Below are 9227 nucleotides of genomic sequence, written 5' to 3' on the forward strand. Positions count from 1 at the left end.
ATCTCTTTTTGATCGAAATATTATACGTATAGTCAGAAAGGTTGCAACATTTTCTTCCTGTGAGTCTCGCAACGCATTTCGTACCTGACAAGAAAATCCATCTCTTGAGAATTACTAAAAAATCAATTCTCCCATGGGATGCATTTGGAAACTCGCCTAAAGAAATGTCGCAATCTTTCTGTGACCGATCATACCTCTTTGTCATTGCAGATGAACGAAAACACTATCGCGCTTGTGTGTGTGTATGCAGGGCGGTAAAACAGTCTGGTTCGTCACTTGCCGACGCGCGCTCGTTTATTGTTTATGGTTGTTTTGATTCGCGCGGTCCACTTACGTTGGCCGGCACTTCGTGTCAGTTCGGCGTCTCGGACGAATCATTCCGCGCGGCTCGGGGATAGAAGCACCCCGACTAGGTTCGTGCGTAAACCGCGATCGTGAATACGTGCTAAGTCATGTGTCCGCCATGGCGTACGCGATGTCGTTCGCGATGCACGTTACGCCGTGCGTTCGATCCTGTGTCACGGTAGCGTACATCGACATAAGAATATTTAGCCGGAGCATTTTACGACGGGAAGCTCGAATCAGCGGTAAAGGGAAAGTTACGATATCTTGAATGTTTTAGCCACGATATCTTCGGATATGATACCCGCTGTGCGGTTAACGAATCTTCCAGTACGAGGCGTTTCGGAGCAGCGAGATGTGATTGTACCGAATCTTTTCTTAATCAAACATTATGCGCACGTTCTTATCTGGCAGCTGAATGAAAACATTATTGGGCTTGTTTGTGGACATGCACGACGATAAAAACGGTCCAGCAGGTTATTTCGATACGCACGGTCACCTTACGTCCATCTAGCCAGCCGATGCTTCGCGTCAGTTCGAAAAGATCAGTCCGTCTCTACTCACTACCAGGGATTGAGGCTGACTGGTATTCGTAGATCGATCGTGATCGTACATCCATCATGCAGGTTCGTACACGTTCAGTGTGTACGCCATGTTGTGACGTCGACGCACTCTACCGAAATGGCCGATTCGTGAAAAGACGCGCTCCCCTTTACGTACTCGTCCGCAGTACGTCGTCGGTTTAATCGCGTGCCGCAGTATCGGTAGTGTCGAACGAAATACCGCATTAATTAAAGTGTAACGTGGTAATTAGCCGGCAGTAATTACCTGTCGAGTACGCTCGCGTAACAGCCCAAAGCTGGCCGCGTATCGGGACTAACCGTTTCTCGAGTTTTCGTTCGTAACGATATACTACGAGGTTCGGAAGTGTCGAAGCAAACCGGGAGACCGCCGATATCGTTTAAGTGCGTTTTTTTATATAACCTACCGTGGTATGTACGTGAGTGAACGTTGGAAACGTTTGGAAACGTGCGGAAAGTGGAAGCAGTTCGAACGAGGAAGAAGGCGAAGTGAGAAAGAAGATGGAGAGAAAGGAAGGAGACGGAGCGAGGAACCACAAGAAGACAGGAAGCAGTTGGCGAAGAGCAATCGGCGAGAGGAAGCAAGAACGATGTCATTGGGTGAGTAACTTTATAAATATATGTACACGATGTTCGAACGGGAACCACAAATTTAACACGTTCACGCCGGGGTCGATTTTCATGTTTTTCGCTGTGAGGCGGCGCTCGAATTCATGCTGCGCATCATCTGGCGGCGCCAGATTATTTAAATTTTCAATTATATGGCAATTTTTTCCAGTTACTAAACGAATTATATTTTTGATGGTGAGCGGCGTCTAAATGAATGTTCAAGCGTGACCCACCGGTGATGCACGCCGGCGTGAACGTGTTAAATAACGTATGGATGTTAACTGCATTCTATAGTAAGCGTACGTATTTAATATATTACGAAAATCTATATTATTGGTTAACACAACTTAATTAAAAGTGGATTTAAATCAAAATATTAAACCTTGAACTGTCGCGTCCTAAGAATTTTTCAATAAATTTCTCGCTTACTCTATTTTCGTGTCGTTCGTCGAATGTGACGTTACGTTAATTTGCGAGAAATTGCTTAAAATCATGAATTTCATCGTCAGAATTAAATATAGAGGAAGTGCTGATCGATACTTGTCGACACATGTCTGCTCCAGAATTTAACGATCCGGACGAAAGCTCGAGTTATTTTTCCTAATTAATATCTACTGAATTAGAACGATCGGGTGTGAAATAACGATCTAACTCGTGTATGGTAAAAACTTGCACCAAAGGGCAAATCGTTTAAACGGGTGAATTTTCTTTGCGAAAAGATGGTAAGTCTCGACGACATTTATGTCTCGCATTAGCCGCGCCCACATTTTTTCACTTTTTCCCTATCTCGTGGTAGGACCGGCTCCCTCTCGAACGTGAGACAAATCACGAGTCCGTGATTTATCGGCACTGCCGGACCACTCGAACGTTCGAGATCGCACCGGCGGTAAATTAAGCGTTTCCACAGGGCTGCAGCCCCGTAAATGGGTGACACTCGATTTGCTCGCGTGGCTTCTCCGGAGCGCAGCCGGTGGTACGATCGAAGATACGACCCAAGATTCAGTCGAGGGTCCTGCGCCGTTGTATATATCGAAAGCCCGGTGCTTTATGTGGAAGGATAAATGGTATAATGATGGATCCTTTAAGGCCAGCTGAAATACATTATTGCTCGGAAAATCGACTTTTAGCGCTGAACTTACACTCGTGGTTTCTTTTATACGGCAGCTAGAAAAATCACTTTCGAGGGAATGGACATTGAACAAAAATATCTGTATGCGGTAGATTTCTATAATTTGCTCTGCATTTAATCCATAATTATTCTTTGGAAAGTTTCTGTAAATTTTCCAAAACAACAAGAACTTTTTAAGGGTACTACGCATCAGTTCTCGCATACAATTATTTCGGTTCGGTAAAATTAAAGAACTCCACTACTAACGAATTATGTCCCCAACGATGTAAATGGATAGCGAAACCTTGTTCTGTAGCAAGTTTCGAATGGACTTTAATAGCGTTTCAAACGAAGACTGAGTTAGCGAGATATTTAATATTTAAATTCAGAGCTGACGACGAAAGATGACGTACGACTGCATTTTTACTGTGAAAATATCGTCAGGAGATTCGTCAGAGAATATGATCTTAAAGTTTGACGCAAACCTAGCGAAACACGTTTGCTACACAGCGACTTTACCGCGTCCAACTTATCCTTTATTATGAAACAAGGATAAATAACTTCTTTCAAGGCACTTTCCTACGATATTTCTTCTACGGCTGCGCAATTTGTCCTGCTGGGAACGAGCAGACGGTTATAGAGAACCGCTTGTACAAATCTGAGACGTCGTTTACCGGGTGCACTACATGATACTCGTTATTACAAGAATACGTAACAAGTGCGGGGCTCGGCATTAAACCGGCTACGCGCATAACATTAATCCGTATTACGCTGCTTTACGCTATCCTCGACGCTTACCGCGAATAATGCGGGATTACTTCGTAAATAATTCCGCGCATTGTTTTGCGAAACGCGGTCGCCCAGATGAAAAATCGCTTTTGACGTTTCTTTTTGTCGATGTAATCCAGTCTGCTTACGCGAATGTCTCGAATCTATCGCATTATCCGATATGTGTGAACAAAATAATGCATCGGCAACGAGTATACATATGTAATGCGAAAGCTTTCTAGAACGAGAATTGACTTGCAAACTTCTCACAGAAGGAGAATACAGAAGTTCGTCGTGAAATATCTCGGAGATATCTCATAATCGTACGTATTTTTCGTTTATTTGGAGCCGTGTTAACCCGCAAATAGATGCGTAAGTTTTTCAGAAATAAAACAACTACTGTTTACAGCTCTGCCATCCAGCCATTTAAGTCGCTTTTTATCTTTTTTTAATAAGTCATTAAATAATTCACTATCACCTAAAATGGGTCACTTTAATCACTTTCTTCCTGAGCTGCTTTTAAATTTGTAAAATATAAACGTTCTATACATATGTTTGCCGTCTTCTTTGATGAAATTGTCTCGAAAGCGTTCTTATATTATTTCGTTCATGCCCTCTCAGTCGAAAAGAAAGTGATCAGTGGAAATTGGTAAATTTGGGAGTAACAAGCTGATTATGGAACAATGCGGTCATCAGTTGAAAATTTCTCGCACGTTTTACTTTGATATGTAATTGTTCGTTTCCCGAATGCTTCCCCGAGTCAAAATTCTAGTTCTAGCATTATAAGAATATATTATATAAATTTAGTCACAAGAATACTGTCATAACTGTTGAGTTGACTGTTTACCGTCCGATTATCGAAGTTGAACAATGTTGAGTGCGATCCCGCAGGTGGATGGGGTAACCCAGGTACAAGTAATTTTTTTCTTTGTGCATGCATGCGTGACTGCTTGCAAAAAGCTCCGTGAAAATTTGTGTCCGCTTCTTCCGAACGCTCCAAGTGGATCATAATCAACTTCCAACAAGCTAAGTAGGCGCTTATGTTAGGCTTAGAATACTTTTCCACGCAATTTACTGGACGCTTAAACGCATGCTTGCCGAAAATTCAATTTTTCACTAGGTTTGATCTTTTCTTGTCATGCAACCTGTACTATTAAAAGAGCTCGTTATATGTTAAATTATTCAAAGACAAGCTTGAGAAGATAAAAGTAAATGTTATTTTTCTGTTTAAACGGCCTTAATTACTCCCAGAATTTAACAAAAATGTTATTTTTGGTCACTATTTTGATGTCTGAAAAGCTACTTTTTGTCACGTTTTCTGTCAAGAAGTAATTACTAATTTACTTTCTTTATTCCGGTGACTGGATGACAATACTGTATTTAACTGAGATTCTCGAGTGTTATTGACGCTATTTCGCTAAATTCAAGAATTAGTGGTAGAGGCAAATTACTGAAAGCGCCAATATCGTAGATCAAAACGAGAAACGGAGGAACATTCGTTTGTTCACGCGTCTGTAGATCAATTTGACTCACACGCGCGCGCGTCCATTTACGAGTTAATTTATTTTTTCATATTCTTCCCATTTTCATAGATTATCCGCGTTCTGTTTTCTTACATTGAGTATCCGCGGTATCTTCGTTAAGCGTTTCCCCTTTGTGTAAACTCAATACCGACAGATTCCCTTAATCTTCCCCTTCTTACCCTTTCTATCCCCCGGCGAAACGAGACAAAGTGAGAGGGGGGCAGCGCGCGCACGCTATTATTTCCTTCGAATCGTAAACATAACGCGAGACTTAAATACGTACACAAGTCTCTTAATACCGGATCCGAGTCTTTCTCAAGTTGTGGTACGACCGTGAAACATTTAAATGATTCCCACGGTGGCTTTAGAACGGGACGAGGAACACGGCAGCCGGCGTGATGGCGCGATGAGGGGCGGGGGAGTCGAAACGGGCCGGAGTTTCCGCAGTTTCGATTTCTGCCTCCGCGAATGTTGCAGCGGGCCGCGCAGCGCTCAAATATTTATCGGACACGCCTTACATACCCGAACTAAAACTCTGGATTCCGGCAGTTACGACGTTATTAATGGCCCGCTACGAAATGCTCGTAAATTTCCGGGGAATTTAACGCCGATTCCTCTCTTGCACGACGTCGAAGGTCCTCGGAGTCGGCAGCGAATTGTTTATATTATACCGGACGTTCTCTCGATATTCGCGCGCGCTCCCGACTCTCAATCGTCGTCCGTCCCATTGAAAGTAGTTTTAATTATTTCGTCGCGACTGGGTCCCTCAGATCACGAGCTTGAGACCCGGAATTTTCTTACCGACGTGCGTTATTAATAAATCATGTGCCGCTGTAATACCCGGAACACCGCGCTTTCGCCGTGCCTTCATCGATCTTTACTACGTCGAGAACGATATAGAACCTCTTATAGAGGGTCGAAGACACTGGTCGGTACGTGCGCGTATAGCATGCAAGATTTACGAAGCCTCGCTTGAAGCTCGTTCTAGGCTTGTTTCGTGAAACTTTTAACGCACCGGTAATGTGTTGAGAAAAATTCACGTTGCAGCCGATTTCTAAGAGCTTCCGAATCTGTGCCGGGAATATCTCGCGGTAAATGTGCGATTTAGATAGCACAATTAATAATGGTGCATTGGTGGGTCACGTGACGTTTTTACCGGCTTTTCGCGTTTCCCCGTCTTATCCGATAAATCGCGGAACGTTATTGCATCGCGACCGCACTTCCTTTTTAAACCAGACGATGGAACTTCGATTTTCTAGCAAGCCGGTTTTTTTTTTACGTTCGCCGCAGCTCTCTCTACTTGGCGTACGATAATGTGTGCTATCTTTATTTATGCACGCCGGCGGATATTAAACGTCGCACAAAAGTCTCGCCGGCCATGATTTTTCGCATCGGGCGCGGTACTTTCGCACCGCTACGTTTCACGACACGCTTTAAACCGAAGGGAAGGGAGGGTGCCTTAAAGATCCTGGATGGCTCGTTGCAACCGTACGGGCTTTACGCTCCGCCTGCATATTCTCGAGCGTTCCCGTGTGCGCACCGGGGTAAAAGCATCGAAGACGAGACGTAGCGCGGGTTAAGCTCGTCTTTTTCCCTTGCAAATGAAAAGTCGCTATTCCGAACGACGAATGTGGTTGTAACCGCGGATCCGAGGATTTCCGACGGTTTGCAGTGACGAATCGAAAAGGGGCACCCCTTGGAAGCTTGCGGCGCGCCTTTTAGAGAGAACCTGCGGTAATATGCAAATATCTTACCTATAGACATCCTTCCTACTTATTCCAACGAACGCAAAGATCGTCCGTTTCTCTAAGAAGTTGTCGTCATGAAGTAACGCTGATCAATGGTCAACTAAGTTCTTCTTTGCGCTTCTATTACACTCGCTTGTTACTTCGTGTGCGTTCCCAGTCGAAAGTGAAGTTTTCGGCGAGCATTCGGCAAGCATGTGCTCAAAATGCTCGGTAAACTGCGTGGAAAAGTAATTTAAGTTTAACATGAGCGGCCACGTAGCCTGCTGAAAATCCATTATGGCTCCATTTGGAGCGTTCGGAAGAAGCGAACACAGATCTTCCTGGGATTTTCTGCAAGCGGCCAATATGCAAGTACAAAGAAAAAAAGTTGTCTTTCCGTGGTTTCGATTCTAAGCGGCGGCCGCAGTGACGAATCGAAAAGGGATCCACCTTCGAACCGTGCTTGGCCTCGATGATCGGATGGCTGGCACTGATTCCAACGATATCCTTGCGGCTTGTGCTTATATATCCTTATAGAACTAAAATTTCGTCTCGGGGAAGCGTTCGCGAAGCGGACAACTACATGTTAAGATAATAGCGTGGGGAAGGTGTGCGGAGAGGTTTTAATAAATGTACGCACTGCAAAGTAACAAGCAAGAATCGGAGAGAACCTCAGGGTATTTTTTATAAAAATAGGTCGGGGCAAACGGAGAGTTGTCCGTCGAAAAGTGTCATGCATGGCGGACGATGAAAGAACAATACGAGATCGTTCATTTCGACTACAAACATTTCTTGAACACTTCCACCCGACTCACTGAAAGCTTCCTTTCCGAGCAGATCGCGATCGCGAAATGTTCCACCCTCCTCACTCCCGGACCGCAAGTGATTCCCGCGCGCGAGATGAATCGCATGCGTAAAAATCGTGAGAAAACGCTCAACGCTCGTTTTCCAGACGAAATACTCGAAAGTTGAACCATCGACGTTTACTCCCCCCTGCTCTCTTTCCACCCATGACTATCACATCCTTCTCCCTCTCTCGACTTCAGACCGAAATCCATTAATAAAATGGGAAGCAGAACGCGCGTCTGTACGTACTCGCGTTTGTGCGGGAAACCAGAGGCGAGAGCGGAGCTTTCGGGGGGGGGGGGNGGGGTTTTGGGGGGGGGGGGGGGCGAGGAAGACACACGGAAGGGGAGAGAACGCAGGTAGACGCAGCATAGCGCGAAACGGAGTACATAACGGTCGGATTGTAGATGCTCGCCATGTAGGTACGCGCACGTCGTATATACACGTACATACGTACGTACGTGAATATATGCGTTATACGCCGCGGCGGAGGGCACGATTCGCGCTATCGTGTTCTCGGCTCGGCGCGCGCGATCCTCTCGTACTCGCAATATCGAAAACAATGCTATTTTACCGCGCGCGCGCGGCCGGGGAGGGTCGCGGTGGAAAAACCGCGCGCGGTTTTACGCGCGAGCGCGACTCGCTATTATCGTTACCGACGTTCTCGCGCGAGCTCGCTCGAGAAGGAATTTTTGGCGGACGACTCTCGCACGTACGAACGCGATGTAGCGATGTAGCGCCGTAAGTGCCGCGTCGTTAAGCTTAAGCGTCTCGTCCGGCAGTTTGCATGTTCGTACTGCCAAGAACGGTTGCGCCGCGCGGTATTACGGATAACCGGAATGGCGGTGTCTGTTTGTGTCGCGTGTGTGTTAAATTTTTGCCGAAACCAGACGTGACGGCACGGTTTTGCAGATCAAATACGCGCCGTACATCGGCGTCCCTTTAATGTCCCGTCCGCTTTAATATCCGGCGTACGGTACGCGCGTATGGTCGGCAATCATGTTATCCGGGCGAATCCAAGACGGGAGAGCAAAACGTAGCGAGAAAATAACAGATCTGTTCCCGCGAGATATCTTTCCTCCGCCTCGTCAAGTCTCGTCTATTCTTTCTTCGTTCCGATCGTTAGATATTAATCCGAATTATAGATCAGTAGATCGCGCGATCGCTCTTTCCTCGGGGTTAAAGCAGCGCAGATACGACATTACGGCGGACGCACGTGCGCACCGGGTAATTTTGCCTGATTTCGTGAAGCTACGCGGAATCCGATTGATACGCGGAACAATATCCGACGGTCGGACACGATCGACGTATTATTTTTATCGTAATCGTCACCCGTAATTCACTCTGTATTTTCGCTCCGCCGTGTAGAGGTTGGGACCGATGAAATTAAATCGATTCTCGCGCGCGTGAGGGGGATTTTATAAACGGCGTCGATCCGCGTGATATTCACCAAAGCGATACCATAAATTCTTCAAAGTATTCAACGAAGCGTGAAATTTTCTCTTCGGTGAGCGACGGCCGCTTCTCCGAGCCGAACAACACTAACTCTGCTTGATTTGCTTCGACCCCGATCGAAAAGATAAGATTGAAACTTGACGTGGATAATACCGATATCGCATTACACGCTTCGGCGCAGCGGCTAGTGTATATCGGGTAACTCTAAAACCGACGATGGATGCAGACCATTAGACTAAAGACGCATCATCTTCACGAAATCGGATAT

The sequence above is a fragment of the Dinoponera quadriceps genome, unplaced genomic scaffold (assembly GCF_001313825.1).
Source record: "Dinoponera quadriceps isolate SergipeBrazil2010 unplaced genomic scaffold, ASM131382v1 scaffold167, whole genome shotgun sequence".
NCBI classification, from domain to species: Eukaryota; Metazoa; Arthropoda; class Insecta; order Hymenoptera; family Formicidae; genus Dinoponera; species Dinoponera quadriceps.